This window comes from Mustela nivalis, assembly GCF_964662115.1.
Source record: "Mustela nivalis genome assembly, chromosome: 2".
Lineage (NCBI taxonomy): Eukaryota > Metazoa > Chordata > Mammalia > Carnivora > Mustelidae > Mustela > Mustela nivalis.
Genome location: NC_139021.1, coordinates 154,721,353 through 154,741,480, shown reverse-complemented (window position 1 = coordinate 154,741,480; position 20,128 = coordinate 154,721,353). Strand labels below are relative to the sequence as shown.

Genomic DNA, 20,128 nt, shown 5'->3' with positions numbered 1-20,128 from the left:
CATTTACCCTGTCCCCCCCACCATTCCCCTTCAGCAATCCTCACTTTGTTTCCTATGATCGAGAGTCTTTTATGGTTTGTCTCCCTCTCTGATTTCATCTTGTTTTAGTTTTCCCTCCTTTCCCCTATGATCCTCTTTTTTGTCTCTTAATTTCACATGAGTGAAATACTATGGTAATTGTCTTTCTCTCTTTGACTTATTTCACTTAGCATAAAAACTTCTATTTCCATCAATGTCATTGCAAATGGCAAGATTTCTTTTTTTGATGGCTGAGTAATATTTCATTGTGTATATATACACACACCACTTTTTCTTTATTCATTCATCTGTTTGTTGATAGACATCTGGGCTCTTTCCATAGTTTGGGTATTGTGGACATTGCTGCTATAAACGCTGGGGTGCATGTGCCCCTTTGGATCACTACATTTGTATCTCTTGGGTAAATACCCAGTAGGGCAATTGCTGGTTTATAGGGTAGTTCTATTTTCAACTTTTTGAGGAATCTCCATACTGTTTTCCAGAGTGGATGCACCAGTTTGCATTCCCACCAACAGTGTAAGAGGGTTCCCCTGAGAAAGGCTATTTTTAATCTCTGTGACAAAATATTAATTAACAGTTAAAATATGGAAAACCGCAAGTATACTTTGGATTCTTTCGTTTTCTAAGAAAACTTGACTTTCACGGAAAATCTCAATACACATACAATTTGTCATATTCTACCAGTACGATCCTCGTACTGGTAAATATGGTCCCTTATCCCATAATATAATTTTGCTACAACTGTACTCAAGGAGAGTACAAAGGCCTCAAACAAAAGGTGTCAAAACCCTTCATATCCTTCTTTAATCCTCAATCTTTTTCTTATGTACTAGGATTTCCAAAAATCTTTCAAACGTGCTTTAACTTCTATCATGTTAAATCACCTCTGTCACCACCCACATACTCTTAGAGCAATGTTTCTCAAACTCACCTGCAAATTAATAACATTTAGGAAGTTTTAAAAATGCTTAATGTCTGGACACCACCCAAGGCCAATTAAGTCAATATCTCTAGAAGAGGAGCCCTGCATTGATATTAAAAGCTATTCAAGTAATTCTAATTTACAACCAACGTTGAGAAATACTGGCTTATAGCTACAAATTTATCTCTCTTCTTTGCTGAGCAAGCAAGCTTCTTTAAAAAGCTGTTTACAGGGGCACCTGGGTGGCTCAGTGAGTTAAAGCCTCTGCCTTTGGCTTGGGTCATGATCCCAAGGTCTTGGGATCGAGCCCCACATCGGCCTCTCTGCTTGGTGGGGAGCCTGCTTCCCCCTCTCTCCCTGCCTGCCTCTCTGCCTACTTGTGATCTCCATCTGCCAAATAAATGCATAAAAATCTTGAAAAAAAAAAAGCTGTTTACACATTGTGCACACTTAGATGCGATACTGTGAAAAAGACACAGTGTGGCCGAGAATGTATAACCTCAATCTAATCAAAATAACCTCAAAATCATATAATAATAATATAACCTCAAAATAATCAAATTCAAAAGGAGGAAAATTCTATTTAGAAAATAAAATGGGGGATTCTCATTCTTCAAAAAATGCCATTATCATGAAAGACAAAGAAAAGCTGTGGACATAGTTGAGATGAAAGAAGATTAAAACAAAATAGTAATTAGATGTAATACCTGCCCCTAAACTTGATTTTGTACTCTGTAGAGAAAAAGAAAACAGTCTATGAAGGATACTATTACACCAACCAACACAATTGTCATATGCACAGTGGGTTAAATAAAGGTGTCAATGTAAATATTGATAGTTATCATTATAATTGATATTTATAATTTATAATTGCTGTATCAGATCTATAAGAAAATACTTCTATTCTTAGGAAATATACAGTGGAGTATTTAGGATAAGGGTCATGATATATGTAATTTACCCTCAAACAATTCAGGGGAAAAAAAAACTATTCGTACACACACACACACACACACACACAGCTCATGACAAAGTGGAACTGGATAAAATGTTAGCAGTAGAAAAATCTGGGAAAGATATATGAGTATTCTTCATGCTATTTTTATGCTTCCAACTTTTTCTTTTTTAAAGAAAAGATTTTATTTATTTGAGAGAGTAGGCGAGAGAGAGAGAGAAAGAGAGAGAGAGAAAGTGGGGGGGGGCGGGTAGAAGGAAAGGGTGAAACAGACTTCCCACTGAGTAGGGATCCGGATGCAGGGGCTCAGTCCTGGACCCCGAGATCATGAGCTGAGCTGAAGGCAGATGCTTAACTGAGCCACTCAGGTGCCCCTTATGTTTGCAACTTTTTCTAAGTTTGAGGTTATTTCCAAAAAAATGTTTTAAAGATGTCTGCATTTCCTCATCTCCCATTTAATCTGTTCTAGCCTCCGTACACTATTCTTTACTCTCATTAATGACTTTCTTATTCTTGATCCCATAGAAAGTTTTCAATCTCCATGTTGCTTGATCTTTCAACAGCATTTATGCTGTTGATTACGCCTTCCATATTGAAACACTTCTTTCCCTAGCTGTTAACTTTTTGAAAGAAATACTCTTTTTCCTTAGTTTTCATTACTCTATTGTTGCCATAGTCTCCTGGTTTTCCTCTTCCCTCTTTGGCCACCTCTTCTGTTTCTTCCTTGGAAGACAGGATTTCTTCCTCTAAGTCTAAAGCCTCTTCTCTCTCACTCAACCCTCGGTACTCCAGGCAATCTCATTAATTCTCAAGATTTTGATGATCATCTATAAACTGATGACTAGAATTTAACCTACCACTCCTACGTTATAATCCAACTATATGACATTCTCATACAGATATATCTAGGTATCATAAACATAATAAGACTAAAATGAGTCTCTCCTGGTTTTCTTCCATTGTTTTCTATCTTAATATCCACCACCACCATCCACTCAATCACTCCAGATCGGACAGGCCAACTGTCTACCCAACATTTCTGCTTGCTGGTATCAAAGCCATTTAAAATCTAGTATATACAAGTTTAAATTCATAATTGCCTTCTTGAAATCTATTCTTACTATAATATTCTATATCTTACTGAATAACAACACTGTATGTCTAATTGTACAAACCTATAACCCAAGAGTAATCCTTTTCTTTTTTTTAAAGATTTTTATTTATTTATTTGACAGAGAGAGATCACAAGTAGGCCGAGAGGCAGGCAGAGAGAGAGGAAGGGAGAGAGGAAGGGAAGCAGGCTCCCTGCCGATCAGAGAGCCCGATGCAGGGCTTGATCCCAGGACCCCGGGATCATGACCTGAGCCGAAGGCAGAGACTTAACCCACTGAGCCACCCAGGCGCCCCAAGAATAATCCTTGATACTTATCTCTTCCTTATCCCCTTAGCCAAGTATAGCGCTCACTATACTCTCAAGAGGTATGACCTCCCAAGAGATATGACCAGGTCCTAACCTCTAGTACCTGTGAATGTGACTATTTAGAAAAGGATATTTGCAGACACTCTTAACATGAGATCATCCTGAATTAGGCCTCCCTCTCTTCATAGAGCTAATAAAAAGGTGTAATGGGTGTCCTTTAAAAAGACAGGAAAAAAAAAACGACACATAGAGACATGGGAAAGTGAAAGTGAAGGAGAAGGCAGAGACTGGAAGGATATGTCTACCAGCCAAGGAACACAAAGAATCACTCTAGGGGCACCTGGGTAGTTCAGTTGGTTGAGTGTCCAATTCTAGATTTTGGCTCAGGTCATGATCTCAAGATCATGGGATTAAGCCCTGCATCAGGCACCATGATCAGCAGGGAGTCTGCTTGAGATTCTCTCTTCCCCTCCCTACTGTGTGTGTGCGCTCTCTCTAACAAATAAATAAATAAATAAATAAATAAATCTTAAAACAAAATAATTGCTAACAGCCACCACAAGCTAGGAGAGAAGTATGAAGTAAATTATCCCTCAGAACCTTCACAAGAAATCAACCCTGCCAACACCTTGATTTCATATTTCTGGTCTGCAGAACTGTGACAGAATAAATTTCTGTTTTTTAAAGCTACTTAGGTTTTGGTATTTTGTTATTGCAGCCCTAGGAAGCTAATAGACAAAGAAGTTACTAAAGTCTGTCTTTTTTTACCTTCTACATGTCTTGTATTTTTTAGATAAAATATTTTTACTGTTCTTTATAAAAATATAATATGGTGTTATCAACTATAGTCATCATGGTTTACATTAAAGCCTCTGAAATTGGATAGCTGAAAAATCCTTATATACTTTTAGCTATAATATGAATAAAGTCTGAGGATCAAATGTAAATATCTTTTAAATTTATTCACTTCACACTATATCCACCCACCCAGACTAAATTGCCATCATCTTTTCCTGGGTGACAGAATTAACCTCCAGCTGGGGGCACACACAAATCATTCTCCATGGCTGCAGCCAAAGTACTTTTTTATGAGCACAAAACTGATATTGTCACTGCCCTACTTTTTTAGTCATCATCATGATAATAACCTTTTAACCTTTGAAAAGAAACATTTCTTCCTCAGTTTTCATTGCCCTATTTTCTCCATTTTTTTTTCTCCTACATTTTTAGGCTATATTTTTCTGAGGATACTTGGGGAGGGTTCTTCTTCCTTAATCTAAATGTAATGGCTTGGGGCGCCTGGGTGGCTCAGTGGGTTAAGCCGCTGCCTTTGGCTCGGGTCGTGGTCTTGGGGTCCTGGGATCGAGTCCCGCGTGGGGCTCTCTGCTCTGCGGGGAGCCTGCTTCCTCCTCTCTCTCTCTCTGCCTGCCTGTCTGCCTGCTTGTGATCTCTGTCTGTCAAATAAATAAAATCTTAAAAAATAAATAAATAAATAAATAAATAAATGTAATGGCTTCCTAAAACAAAATATTTTCTCATGACCTACAAAGCTCTTCACAGTCTATGTACCTATCTAGTCTCCACTCCCTCTTCTCCCCAGAATCCCTGGACTTTAGTCATAATTATCTTCTTTTCATTCCAGCTACTATGAAACTCCTTCTGCAAGCTCTTATATCTAGCATGTTCTGCATAATGATCTGGGATTTTTGCTATACTAACTTGTATCTGTCTCTCCGGCCTCATTTCTCAGTTCTCTTCTCCCTACTCATCATGTTTCAGGCACATCATCCTTATCTCTGTTTCTGAAATTATGTGCAAAGCCCATTCTCCCTAAGGGTCTTTATGTATGTTGGTCTCCTTGCCTAGAGGACTCAGCCCCACCTTGTTGACCTGGGCTAACTCCTCTTTCTTCAGGACTCAGTTTGCTTGTTTGTTTGTTTATTATTTTTTAAGTAGGTTCCATGCCCAGCATGAGCCCAGTGTGGGGCCTGAACTCAGGACCCTGAGATCAAGAGCTGGCTGCTTAACTTACTGAGACACCCAGGATCCCCCAGGACTTAGTTGTTGTTTTTTTGTTTGTTTGTTTGTTTTGTTTTTGTTTTGCTTTAGATTTTATTTATTTATTTCACACAGAGAGAAAGTGAGAGACAGAACACAAGCAGGGTAAGCAGGAGAAGGAGAAGCAGACTCCACCCTGAGCAGGAAGCCCAACGTGGAGCTTGATCCCAGGACCCTGGGATCAAGAGAGGAGCCAAAGGCAGAGGCTTAACAACTGAGCCACCCAGGTGCCTACTCCCCGCCCCCCCTCACCCCCACCCCAGGACTCAGTTTTAGTTTTTGAAAGATTTTATTTGTTTATTCAACAGAGAGAGATCACAAGTAGGCCGAGAGGCAGGCAGAGAGAGAGAGGGGGAAGCAGGCTCCCCGCTTTGCAGAGAGCCTGGTATGGGGCTCGATCCCAGGGTCCTGGGATCATGACCTGAGCTAAAGGCAGAGGCTTAACCCACTGAGCCACCCAAGTGCCCCAAGGACTTAGTTTTAATGATACCTTCTTGATAACTCTTCTTTGACTTCCCCTCTAATTGAGTAGACTCCAGTTATATGCTTTCAAAGCACTCTTTTTTTTTTATAGCCACTGTCATAGCTCCAATCTCATAGCATTTTGGACTGGACTCTACACTGCAAGCTCTGTGTTTGTTTTGTTCACTTTCTTAGCAATAATAACTAGCACAGTGCCAAGGACAGAGTAGCTGTTCAATAAACATTTACTAAATGAATACATGAGTTAATAGATGAATAAAACTACCATCAAAATACATATCTAGGGGCACCTGGGTGGCTTAGTCAGTTAAGTGTGTGACTTCAGCTCAGGTCATGATCTCAGGGTCCTAGGATCAAGCCGCAAGTCCGGCTCCCAGCTCAGCAGAGAGTCTGTTTGTCTCTCTCCTTCTACCCCTCCCCCATCTCATGCACACACACACACTCTCTCTCTCTCTCTCTCTCTCTCTCTTTCTGTCTCAAATAAATACAGTCTTTTAAAAAAATACATATCTAGCACCCAGGAAATTCCCAACTCAATAGATTAAGCCTATCTATAATCCTCAAAGCCATTTCAGAAACTGCCTGAAGGTGATTCCTATTTATACTCTTGAATGCACACAATTTCATCTTCCATGGATAAATGCCTAACCTAAAGATGACTTGAGCTGCACTAGTAGTAGCTCAAGTGACTTGAGTAGGCACTAGTGAGACCTAATATAACCATAGGTTATCCTCACTATATGCTGATCTGAAAGCTTTGATGAGCTTATGAGGTTTGATGATAAACTGATTAAACAAAAATGTGGTCAACACATCCATCTGGAAATCAGTTGACAAGACTCAGAATAAATTTGATATCAAAATCCACAAGAAAGTTCTGTAAAGCAATGGGAATAAGCAACCTTCTGTGGGACCATGTGACTTGGATTGGTACTGAAATCATCTTCAATGTCCACAAATGGTTTAAATTCCATGCATGCTTGGCAAAGACCCTTCCTGGTAAGAGTGGGTGAGTAAGACTAAGATTGTGGATTATAGCTAGATAACAAGTATTGAAAGGATGTGTATTACAGAGTAACTCAGCTGGATAAGATATGTGTGGGAAATAAATGATAGTAAAATCACAAAGCTGCTGCTGTTGGGTAAGCCACAGAGGGACAGCCACAAACCAAGAGACAGATGAAATGCTTTAGAAATGCACACTGATCTTTTGGAGAACCAAACCAATGCCATGTATTAAGAGGCACTGTAATCCTACTCCTGGGAATCTGCCATAAGGAAATCATTCAAAAGAATAAAATAAAAGCTATACAAAGATGCTTATGGCAAGGTTTTGGCTTAACATTACTGAAATTGTGGGGGTGCCTGGGTGGCTCAGTCAGCAAAGTGTCTGCCTTGGGCCCCCGTCATGGTCTCAGAGTCCTGGGATTGAGGCCCATGTCAGGCTCTCTGCTCAGTGGGAAGCCTGCTTCTCCATCTCCCTCTGCCACTCGCCCTGCTTGTGCTCTCTCTCTCTTGCTCTCTCTCTCTCAAATAAATAAAATCTTTAAAGAAAAATTACTGATACTGTCAATAATACAGGAAGTATAGGAAAATCTAGTATATCAGTGACATAGGCAGATGATTAAAATGATAAAAATGCAGAAATATGGAGAAATTTTACAAAGTAATATTAAATAAAAGGTAGAGATATACAATCACATATTATAATGACAATGATGCATAAAACTGCATGACTAGCTTGATAAGGCCACAAAGGATAGACAAGAAAGAAGACTAATGGAGGTTTTTGAATTTTTTATACTCTTCCTTTTTATGAAAATTTTAAAAATTGATTCAATGGTAACCCTCTACAAGAATGCTCTTGAAATTATTTCCATATACATGCCATAGCTATGTGTTGTGACAAAACGAGAGCTGAAAATATTTTTTATGCTGCAAGAGGGCATTCAGTTACATCTGAAAGAAAAAGCATTCATCAGTATCTATTGAAGGGTGCCTGGGTGGTTCAGTCAGTTAGGTGTGGGACTCATGATTTCTCCTCCAGTCATGATCTCAAGGGCATGAGATCAAGCCCCGCATCAGCAGGGAGTATGCCTGAAGTTCCGCTTAAGATTCCGCTTGAGATTCCCTCTGTCCCTCCTCTCTCGCCCCCTCATAAAGAGATAAAAATATTTAAAAAAAAAAGCTATTGACAGACTTGCAAAAACAGGGACAAGTTCTGCAAATAGCTGCTACTGCTATAATCAAATGAGAATTTTTACATAAATTTGGCATAAGGAGGACTAAATTTATCAAGTGTTAGTATTTTCAGAAATGTTTGGGGCTAGACCTGGAGTAGATTAAATATTTCCCTTTATATCTCAATGATGTCTTTATTTTTATTACCAAAGTAATAGAAAAGAATATAGAAAAAAATTTTCTTAGGTATTTTTAAACTATTCTTCATCTATGTTAAACGTGTTAAAATAGTTGTCTATGGAAGAGAAGAGAAAGGAATTGCTGAAAGGAAATAAAACTGAATATAGTACTAAATAAAAAATGCATCTGATAGGGGCGCCTGGGTGGCTCAGTGGGTTAAAGCCTCTGCCTTCACTTCAGGTCATGATCTCAGAGCCCGAGTAGGGCTCTCTGCTCAGTGGGGAGCCTGCTTCTTCCTCTCTCTCTGCTGCCTCTCTGCCTACTTGTGATCTGTCAAATAAATAAATAAAATCTTTAAAAAAAATGTATCTGATAGTCTTTGCATGAATAAATGATGATAATGTTTTAAGAACTGAGGAAGTTGTTAATGATCCTCTGCACTTAAGGAGAAAGAAAGAAAAGGAATAAGGAAGGAAGAAAGAAAGAGGGAAAAAGCAAGCAAGCAGGAAACTGACCTGTAATAAGCCTGTGCTTATTGGGGCTTTGCACATGCTGTTCCATCTGCTAGAAATTATAATCACTCCCCACACCCCCTACCAGAATTACCTGTTTTCTTGAGATCTCAAGTTATCATTCCTTCAGTAAAAGCCTAGAATGACCTCCCTAACAAGGCCACATCCTGCTGTTGTGATAGGTCCTAACACTTAATACTTTGGCACTAATTACAACTAAAATTATAGAATTTGAAAACTTCACATTGATTAGTGTGATTCTTTAATACCTGCTTTCTGCTAACAGAACACAAGCTCAATTACAGCAGGGATAATATCATTTTCTTTTCCTCAGGCCCTGACTTAGTGGTTGATATAGAACAAGTGGCCAATTAATATTTGTTGGATAAGTGAATTAATAAAAGGATAAATGAATGAACTGAAAAGAATCAAGCTAGGAAAAGAGAGTCAAAAGTGGAAGGCCTGTGCAGGAAGCCTCACGGAAGTTCTTGAAAGTATTTGCCAATAAGAAGGAGGGAATGTTTCTTTTCTAAATTAAAAAAAAATTTTTTTTAATTTATTTATTTTTTTTTTTTAAGATTTTATTTATTTATTTGTCAAAGAGAGAGTGAGAGCGAGCACAAGCAGACAGAGTGGAAGGCAGAGTCAGAGGGAGAAGCAGGCTCCCTGCAGAGCAAGGAGCCTGATGTGGGACTCGATCCCAGGATGCTGGGATCATGACCTGAGCCAAAGGCAGCTGCTTAACCAACTGAGCCACCCAGGTGTCCCTTTAATTTATTTTTTATTTTCAGCATAACAGTATTCATTATTTTTGCACCACACCCAGTGCTCCATGCAATCCATGCACTCTATAATATCCACCACCTGTAAATTTTTAAAAATTTTTAAAAAAATATTTTATTTATTTATTTGAGACACAGAGAGGGAGAGAGATCACAAGTAGGCAGAGAGGCAGGCAGAGAGAGGGGGAAGCAGGCTCCCTGCTGAGCAGAAAGCCTGATAAGGGGGCTTGATTCCAGGACCCTGAGACCATGACCTGAGCCGAAGTCAGAGGCTTAACCCAATGAGCCACCCAGGCACCCCTGGAGGGAATGTTTCTTAAGTTCACCACACCTTTTCCACGCCAAATGCTATATATACATTATTTCACTCACAGGCATTGTTACCTGTGTTTTAAAAATTAGTAAAAACAAAGTCTGTCTGACCTCCATGTGTGTGCTTTTTTCCATGTATCATTGAGGATGTGGATTGAAAATTGTAGGAAATGAGAATATTCACCACAAACGCTGACTAGGAGGGAAGGGAAAGAAGAGACAGAGAAACCAAGTGTTTAGCAGAATGCACAAAAAGCAATAACCGCTGAAACAATACTTTTGACCTAAAACCAAAAGTCATCTCCTGGAAACAGGTCACCCTTGGGATGGAGAGTAAGAGTAAGCCAAAATAGGGTTGCCTGGGCGGCTCAGTCGGTTGGGTATCTGACTCTTGGTTTCAGTGCAGGTCGTGATCATAGGTCATGGGATCAAGCACCGCATGCAGCCCTTTATCAGGCTCTGCGCTGGGTGTGGACTCTGCTTGAGATTTGCTCTCCCTCTTCCTTCCCCCTTCCTCTTCTACCCCTCTACCTTTATCACTTTCTTCTCTGAAATAAATGAATATAAAATTTTATTTAAAAAATAGGCTAGAATACTATTATGTATTGTAATCCTGAAATTTTAAATCTATGTGCCTGGGTCTCACACTGAAGCCTTTAGGGACCAGTATGGCTGATGGGTATTAGACAACAGGAAGTAGTAAGGAACAAGGGAATGCATACTGACTGTTTCTTCCACCTAAAAGCATTAAAAAATCAATTTAAAATCTCTCTCTCTCTCTCTCTCTCTCACACACACACACACACACACACACACACACACACGCCACACTGTTTTAACCAAACACAATAATTCCACTGGCAGAGTATGGGTCATGGGCCTCAAAGAGTTTGTGCCTCTGTGATTGCTCTAAATTCTAGAGAAAAGAGTTGACCATGTTAAAAGTAAATTAATAGAAAACATTATTCTAAACCATAGCAATCAAAATTTACAAAAATCAAATGGGGTACCTGAGTCTATACTTAGGACTCATCTTAATTCATCAGATAAATTTAATTCAACAGGGGCGCCCAGGTGGCTCAGTGGGTTAAAGCCTCTGCCTTCAGCTCAGGTCATGATCTCAGGGTCCTGGGATTGAGCCCCACATAGGGCTCTCTACTCAGCAGGGAACCTACTTCCCCCACTCCCTCTGCCTGCCTCTCTGCCTACTTGTGATCACTCTCTCTCTCTCTCTCTCTCTGTGTCAAATAAATAATATCTTTTAAAAATTTTTAATTCAACAAACAAGTAAATATTATTTGTAGATAAAAAATAATGACCCAGGTGTCAAGGATTACAAGATGGAATGAATCACCATTTCTGTACTTCCTCATTTCTCAGTTCAGATCCTATAAAGTTTCAAGAATGGGCAGTCACATGGTTACAAAATAACCCTCTCTTCTCTGCTCAGAAGAAAACCAGCCCCTCATATTGTCTGCAATTTACATCTCACCTCATGAACATTCAGCTTTAAACTATTATAGTCTTGTAATGCCCTGTGTTCAAAAAATTGCCTCTTACCTACCTATACAAAAATTCCAATTTCTTTAGGCTGAATTTAGGCTGAATTCCAATTTCCTGAGTGGCAGGGAAATAATTTGTTTTTTAATTCAAGTGCCCCACTCAGGTCCTAGTAAAAATGCTCAATAAATGTTCATTGGACCCAATACTCATTTTTTAAAAAACGATTTACTTATTTATTTGAGAGAGAGAAAAAGAGTGTGAGTCGGGGAAGAGGCAGAGGGTGAGGGAGAGAGGGAAGGTAGGAGAGAGAGAAAGAGAGAGAATCCTTAAGCAGACTCCCCACTGAGCATGAAGCCCCACCCAGGGCTCAATCCCAGGACCCTGAGATCATGACTTGAGCTGAAATCAACCAACTGAGTCATCTGGTGCTCCATTAACATTGATTATTTTTAAATGTGTCCACAATTTTTTTTTATACTTCTCCCTTCAAAAAGTGAACTCTCATTCCCCTATCATTGAATGTGGTCTGAATTAAGTGACTCACTTCTAACAAATTGAATAGCGGAGGTGATGACTTCCAAGAACGGATCTTTTTTTTTTTTTTTTAAACAGGTGAAGTCAGGGATGCCTGGGTGGCTCAGTTGGTTGGGCGGCTGATCCCAGCATCCTGGGATCGAGTCCCACATTGGGCTCCTTGCTCAGCAGGAAGCCTGCTTCTCCCTCTGCCTGCCACTCTGTCTGCCTGTGCTCACTCTCTCTCTCTCTCTGACAAATAAATAAAATCTTCAAAAAAAAAAAAAAAAACAGGTGAAGTCAAAACATCAGGATACCTAAAGCAGGGACTCTTAACCCTGACACACATTAAATCACCTGAGAACATTAAAAATGTTCTGATCCCCAGTCATATTCATGCCTATGAAATCAGAATTCTGAGGATGGATTCTGTATTAGTTCACTAGGGCTGCCATAACAAAGTATCAGAGCCTGGGTGGCTCCTGATTATTTATTTATTCTTTTCAATTTATTTTCTCAGGATTCTGAAGACTAGAAATCAAAGATCAAGGCGCCTGCAAGGTTGGTTTCTTCTGAAGCTTCTCTTCTTGGCTTTGTAGAGGGTGGTTTTTCCCTCCTCGTTCCTTCACATGGTCTTATCTCTGAACCTGTATCCTGATCTCCTCATAAGGACCAGGGCCTACCCTAATGACCTCACTTGACCTCCTAAAAGAACCCATCTCCAAGTATAGTCACATTCTGAGGTTCTATGGGTAGAATTTCAATATATGAATTGGGGAGCAAAATTTACCCTATAAAAGGACTATAGAATCGGTGTTTTCAATTCCCGCCCCAAGTGATTCCAACGTGCAGTTACATCTGAGCATCAGTGCCCCACGCAGGATTCTCAAACATGCCTGTATTAGAGTCACCTGGGTAGCTTAAAAAGAGTAAAAAACACCAATGCTTAGGCATCACCCTCAGAGATTTGATTTTGTTTATGTGGGATGGGGTGTTCTTCGTTTCCAAAGTTCCTGGGTGACTTAAACCTGTAACTAGGTTTAAACACCACTATATGACTAGATCTTAAAAGGCATTAGAGCTTTCCCCTTGCTCTCTCTTGGATAACTTGCTTTGGGGGAAGCCAGCTGCTTTGTCATGAAGATACTGAAGCAGTTCTCTAAGGAGATGGCCACACAATGAAAAACTGAAGCTTCCTGCCAACAGACAATAAGGAACTGAGGCCTTTTGCCAAGAGCCATTCAAGTGAGCCATCTTAGAAGTTAATCCTGGAGTCTCACTAAAGTCTTCAGATGAGTGCAGCCTTAACCAACACTTAGACTTCAACTTCCAGAACAAGAAACATTTTGCTAAGCCACTCTTAAATTGCAGACCCACAGAAACTGTGTGAAATAATAAATGTTTATTGTTTTGAGTTGCTAAGTTTTAGAGTAATTTATTAAGGAGAGATAGGCAACTCATACGATTACTAAAACTATAATTCTACTATGATATACGCATACATCCTTAAATTATCTTTAAAAACTAGCTATTTTGGAGCCTGTCCCTTCCAGTTACATCCTTCCCCTCCTTCACTTCCCATTTTTGCTACCTCCAGGAGCCACAAATTTCCTTTTTTCTGGGTGTTAAGAGGTCCTAAATAGAACATTAAAAAGTCTCTTTTGCCCTAATGGGCCCAAGAAAGAGAGTCCTTAGGGGCAGATTGTTATCTTCTTTCTGGAGTGACAGTTGTCACTCGGAGTGCAGCAGCAACTTGGAAAATGCCACGTAAGCAGGCCTTCCTTCTGTGTGTATGTGGTAAGTACACGAATGAGGTATTTCCAAGCAGAGGGAGGACTTGAACTTTGGTGAGAGGGGTGATAGAGAATATTACAATTAAGCAGGGGTATGTTGTGGGAGGTGTGAGATGACTTACATGTTACTTTAGATATTAGTTTTACTCTATAGTCCCTTCGTGCTCAGCTATACTTCCCAGCAGCTTTAGAATAGAGATCTAGAGACACAGTGCCCTTGTTTTACAAACATTCTTTCATAGAGAGCTCCTAGCAGAGTCTGGTACGGGGGCGGGGGGCGGGGAGCGAGGAACTGTTGCTGCCAAAGGGACTATTAGAAACTATACACGACATTGTGCACAGAATCTACTTCCCCTTCCCTAGACATTTTGGAAAGCAATGAATAAATACTGGCTCTGAACAACTAATTCAAGCAAGAGGAAAGTCATGTGTTATCAGTTTAATTTATCAACAAAAATCTTAAGTAAGAAAAGAACTCTAAGAAGATCCTCTTTAATTTTTCCTGTTTTATAATATGGCAGATTAGAAAAAGAGTTTAAGGCATTTGATCCCTTTTGCTGAAAAAGTACTCCCACTGGTGGAACTAGCATTTTATTACATTTCCCACCTGGTAAAATGCAGACTTTGTCACAGCATATCTAAGCCTCAGATTCATTAACTTTAAAATGGAGCTAATATTTATCTTATAAAATTATTGAGGATAAAATGAAACAATTTATACTTAGAGAACCATAAAAAGTGTTTAATAAGTGATAAGTCTTAGGTTGGGGTCCCCGAATTTGACCCTGAGTCAAGGTCTTACGGGTTGAATAGTTTGCTCTCCAAAATATGATAAAATCTTAACCTTCAGTATTTATGGATGTGATCTTATTTGGAAACAGGGGTTGTGCAGATGTAATTAGGTTGAGATGAGGTCATTAGCGTGAGCCCTTAATCCAATCTGAGGGGAAGACAGCCATGTGAAGACATAGACACAAGGGGATGCTATGTAAGAATGGAGGCAGAGACTAGAGTCTTGTACTCACAAGCTGAAGAATTCCTAGGGCTTTTAGCTGTCACCAGAAGCTAGGAGGGAAGCACTGAAGAGATTCTCCCTCAGATCCCTAAAAAGGAAACAACTGTGTGCCAACACCTTTATTTCTAACTTTCAGCCGCCAGACTGTGAGAGAATAAATTTGTTATGGTCATGCAAATTATGGTACTTTGTTATGGCATCCCCAGAAAACTAATACACAAGGATTTAAGTATAAGTGGTTTATTTTAAAGAAGAGTCCAGAGACCACTGATAGAGGGGTGGGGAAGTGAGATGGGGAAGAAAAGGACTATGAAAGAGTAGGCTGATGAGTAGGTCAGCTTTGTAGGTGGAGCTCATTCCTTCCGTGGATCTCTGGGAGACAATGTGGAAGATGCCTCAGAGACATCCTACTTCTGTGGAATGAGAACATTAGCATGCTGATTAGTGTAAATACTAGTGTATTAGTTTTTGATGGCTGTTGTGACAAATTGTCACAGATTTGGTGGTTGAAGACAACAGAAGTTTTTTTAAGTTATTTTTTATTTTTTATTTTTTTTAAAGGAATCTCTACACCCAATGTGAGGCAATGTGAGGCTCAAGCCTACAACTCTGAGATCCAGAGTCTCAGGTTCTACCGACTGAACCAGTCAGGTGCCTACAAAACTCTCTCTCACCAGTTGAGATCAGAAATCAGAAATCATTATCACTGATATCAAGCTGTCAGCAGGGTTGTGTTCCCTCCAGAGGATCTCGGGGAGGATCTGTCTCTTGCCTCTTGCCCTTTCTGGTGCTGGGGCATTACTTGATTTGTGGCTACATTACTACAATCTCTGCTCTGTAGTCACAATGCCTTTTCCTCTTCTAATCTCTCTCCTCCAAGCTTATATACAGACACATGTAATTCCATTTGGAGCCTACCTGGATAGTCCAGGATAATCTCCCCATCTCAAGATCCTTATTCACACCTTTGGCCATATGAGGTAATATTCACAGGCTTTAGGGCTTAGGGCCAAATATTTTGGAGGACATTTTTCAGCCTTCCACAATTTATCCTTCAACTTCAATTTATCACTGGTTGAAGACTGCTCTCAGGAGTCAAAATTCTTTGGCACTTCTGACCTATTTTGCAGGGTTCATGAAAAAGTCTTTAGGTTAAAAATTGTAAACACTTAAAGAGGACGTTTTTCTGCATGTGTGAAGTAAGTGCTGAGAGGATGTTGACGGGACACCAACAAAACTTGCTAGATTATTATTTTTTTGGCATCAGTCTTTTGTTTAGAATTTTAATTCCATAATTAATCATTAGCTGTAATTATTGCTATTAGCTATTTTAACTTCATTTCCTGATGGGCCACAATGAAAATTATTTGCATTACCTGTGTGATCTTCCTCAGAAAGCATTATCCCTTCTATATGAACTTTGTCCTTTTTTTTTTTTTTTAAAAGATTTTATTTATTTATTTGTCAGAGATAGAGAGAGAGAGAGAGAGTGAGCACAGGCAGACAGAGAGGCAGGCAGAGGCAGAGGGAGAAGCAGGCTCCCTGCCGAGCAAGGAGCCCGATATGGGACTCCATCCCAGGACGCTGGGATCATGACCTGAGCCGAAGGCAGCTGCTTAACCAACTGAGCCACCCAGGCATCCCTGAACTTTGTCCTTTTTATAAGTGTCCATTTAAGTATACAGTGCTCTGTCATTTCTTCCCAAGCTTTTTTTTTTTCTTTTAGCACCTATAAATCTCTTCTACTTTTCAAAAAATATTTCTTTATTTATTTGACTGAGAGCATAAGCAGGGATAGTGGCAGGCAAAGTGCTGAGCAGGGAGCCTGATGCTACGGAGGCTCTATCCCAGGACCCTTGGATTATGACCTGAGTCAAAGGCAGATGCTTAACTGACCGAGCCACCCAGATGCCCCTACAAACTCTTCTATTAATCTCTGTTTGGTCATGCATAATTATCTTTCTCAACTATATATATACATTTTTTTCAACTATATTTTGACATTACTAAAGGAAGAGGTCCTGACATATGTATTTTCTTTGTTTTTTTTTTTTAAGATTTTATTTATTTATTTGACAGACAGATCACAAGTGGGCAGAGAGGCAGGCAGAGAGAGGAGGAAGCAGGCTCCCACTGAACGGAGAACCGGATGCGGGGCTCCATCTCAGGACACTGGGATCACGACCTGAGCCGAAGGCAGAGGCTTAAACCCACTGAGCCACCCAGGCGCCCCCTGACATATATATTTTTAAATTCTTGATGTCTGAATTTTGGAGATTTACATTTATAATTTGGCACCATAAAGTAATTCCTCTTTAGGAAATACAACATCTCTTTTGAGCCATTTTGTGCTTTTAGTTTCAAGGTCCCTTGTTACAACTTATATGAATTATCTTGTGGGACAGGAACACCAGAAGTCTTACTGTTCTATGCCTATTTAGTGACATTCAAAAAATCAGTTTATTATAGAGAATGGCCAAGAAAGCCCTAGCTTGTATCCCAAGATCTCTGGAGTATTGGAATTCTAGCTGTGGGTAAATGAATAAAATAGGGAATATTGGAAGAGGCCCCAGGGAAGAAAATAGTTTGGTTTTGAGCATGGTGATTTGAAGTTCCATGGTAACCATGTGGGGATGTCCAGAAGGAGGTAGCTATGACAAGGAAGCTTGGAGGGAGAGGTATGGACTGGACAAAAGACTTGGAAATCTTTTTGCAATATGTAGATGAATGAGATCACACTGGAAGAGCAAGTAGAATGAGAAGTAGAAAAGTGGGCCCAGGCCAGAACCCTGAGAATCACCTACACTGAAAAAGCAAGAGGAAGAAAGAATGGAGGTAGGACAAGAACCCAGGGAAGAGGTTGTTAGGAAAGCTAAGGACACTGACACTGTAATATGAGAAAGAAGAAATGTGTAGCATCAAATGTAGTAGAGAACTAGTGAGGTTAAAAAAAAAAAAAGAGTAAAAAGAAATGATATAGCTTAGTGCATACTTAGAAAAACAATTTGGAGGTTTTTAATGACCCCAATGAGAGTGACAGTGGAATGTTGGCAGATCTAGATGGGTTCTTAATAGACTGCTCTAAAGGGCTCATAGGAATCTCTGCACATAATACTTGTGAAGATAGTTTGGGGTAGCCCAGTGACCTCTCTTAGCCCAAATGTTCAGGAAAGCTCTGGAGGATCCAAGAAGGCCCAAAACCCTGAGTTTAGCAGTGGGTTGAACTAGTGGGAAATGACACAAAGCTGGAGAACATAGAATTGAGAAGCCATTAAAGATTTTATTTATTTATTTGACATAGAGAGATCACAAGTAGGCAGAGAGGCACGCAGAGAGAGGGTGGGGAGCAGGTTCCCTGCTGAGCAGAGAGCCTGATGAGGGGGCTCCATCCCAGGACCCTGAGATCATGATCTGAGCGGAGCCAAAGGCAGAGGCTTAACATGTTTAGTAGAAATCATGTAAACTTCCATTTTTAAGTTTATGTTCAAATAATTGCTCAAATTCAAGATGGGAGGGATTTAGATTGGCAACAGTTGTTGCAAAATGATCTAGGGATTCAAGCTGATTATAAACTTGAAAGGGCCAAACATATGATTTAATTCCTCAAGAAGCTAGCCCAAACTTGGGCTATGATAACAGAAAAGAGGAAGTGAAGACATCGGAATACCAGTTTTTTTGTTTTTGTTTTTTAAATAAGGAGAAGCAGGAAAGGAGGAAAATGAAACAGTAACTAAAAGGGAGATAGAGTCAGGGGCGCCTGGGTGACTCAGTTGCTTGTGTCTGCCTTCAGCTCAGGTCATGATCCCAGGGTCCTGGGATGGAGTCTGGCATCAGACTCTCTGCTCAGCGGGGCATCTGCTTCTCCCTCTCCTTCTGCCCTTCCCCTCTACTCATTCCTTCTCTCTCTATCTCAAATAAGTAAATAAATAAAAAAAAAAGATTTTCATTAGAAAGAAAGTTATGGAAGAGATTTGAATGTGCTAATGGGTTGAGGGGAAGGATCCAAGGGAGAAGGAAAACAGAGAAGTGGTAATTAGTGGTACAGGAGTCTGATAAAGTTGGGAGAAAAACTGGTTTTGAATGGAAGTGGGGATGCCTCACCCGTGGAGAGACTGGAGGGAAGGCTGGAAGGATGGGAGTGACCAGAGATAAATTGCTGTTTGGTAAGGGATTTTGGCACATGGGAAGAGCACAGCGTAATGTTTTCAGTTTGTTTGATGAAGTAATACTCCGGTGGGACAGGCTCTGCTGTTTCTGAGTATACGTGGAAGGACAGAGAACAACGGGCCAAACTGGTGAACTTGGAAGGGAGGGAAATCATTCCAGATAGGATGGGATTCCTGGTCTCTGAAGGGGAACCCAGAAACTGGCAGTTTTCTTCCCAATCTATTTAACACTAACACCCACCAGGAAGCTCACACTTCTGGGCCTCTCTCTCCAGCTTTTCCCACCTGGCTTAGGGCTGCTGGGGTCGTTAAGTCCGTTGGGAGGTGTGCTCAAGAATCACAGGCTTTACTTCTTTAAAAAATAAACTGGAGTGAAATCCTTATTCAGGAAAAAAAAAAAAAAGGTCCTTGAGGGACAAACATTTTGAAAACTATATTTTTGCAGTACCTACATCTTCCTGTTGGAATTAATGACTTTGCTGGAATTAATCAGACAAAAATTTACACACAGGTAATAGTTGCAAAATATTGAAATGCAGAGTCTCACCGACATACCTCTTTATCAGACAATGGTTGAAATGACAACAAGAAACGTTTCAGAATAAAATATTGAGAATTAAGATACTTTCCACGGGCGCCTGGGTACCTCAGTGGGGTAAGGCTCTGCCTTCGGCTGAGGTCATGATCCTGGACTCCTGGGATCCAGTCCCGCAAAGGCCCCTCTGCTCAGCAGGGAGTTTGCTTCCCTCTCTCTCTGCCTGCCTCACTGCCTACTTGTGATCTCTCTCTGTCAAATAAATAAATAAAATCTTAAAAAAAAAAAAAAAGAATTGAGAGACTTTCGAGTTCCGGAAGGTCGTGAGAAGTCATTCGCCATTCCACAAACACGCCCAGAGAGCCCGTGGAGGGGGCAGGCATGACACAAAAGGAGTACGCCTTTCCTGCCCTCAAGCCTCGACGGAAGAAAACCAACTGCAAAGGTCAGTATCTCTGACAGAAAGATGAGAGACGCTGCGTGAGGAGAGGCACGATGTGCTGGGAGGTGACTGATAAAAAGCAAGCCCTTTCGTCCTGAAAGGTGGAGCCCGACTTCCCCAGGACTTTAAAGGAAGATGGGCGACAGGACAGGAATCACAGACCTTATGAAGTTGCCCGGGGGCCACCCGCCTTCGGCAAGCGCGGCTCAGGGACACCGCACGTTCACAGGCGCGTTCACCGGCGCGCCACCCGCTCGGTGCCGCGAGAGGGCGCGCGGCCGAGTCTGGGCGCGGAAGTCCCACTTCTATTTCCGGCG

The 20,128-nt window shown here is 40.6% G+C and overlaps 1 protein-coding gene and 1 long non-coding RNA gene across 2 annotated transcripts in view; one reads left to right on the top strand and one right to left on the bottom strand.

The window, feature by feature from the left end:
* Positions 1-14,892: 14,892 nt before the first annotated feature.
* Positions 14,893-20,119, bottom strand: LOC309860259. The gene is made up of 2 exons (XR_014309283.1): positions 19,974-20,119; positions 14,893-15,081 (listed from the first exon to the last, which is right to left on the bottom strand). It is a non-coding gene; the product is annotated as an uncharacterized lncRNA (long non-coding RNA).
* NOC3L (NOC3 like DNA replication regulator) overlaps positions 19,667-20,128 on the top strand; it is a 28,064-nt gene continuing 27,602 nt past the window's right edge. Inside the window, exon 1 of the mRNA XM_082722091.1 lies at positions 19,667-19,814. The gene's annotated coding sequence lies outside the window, so the exon portion shown is untranslated. The remainder of the gene's footprint in view (positions 19,815-20,128) is intronic.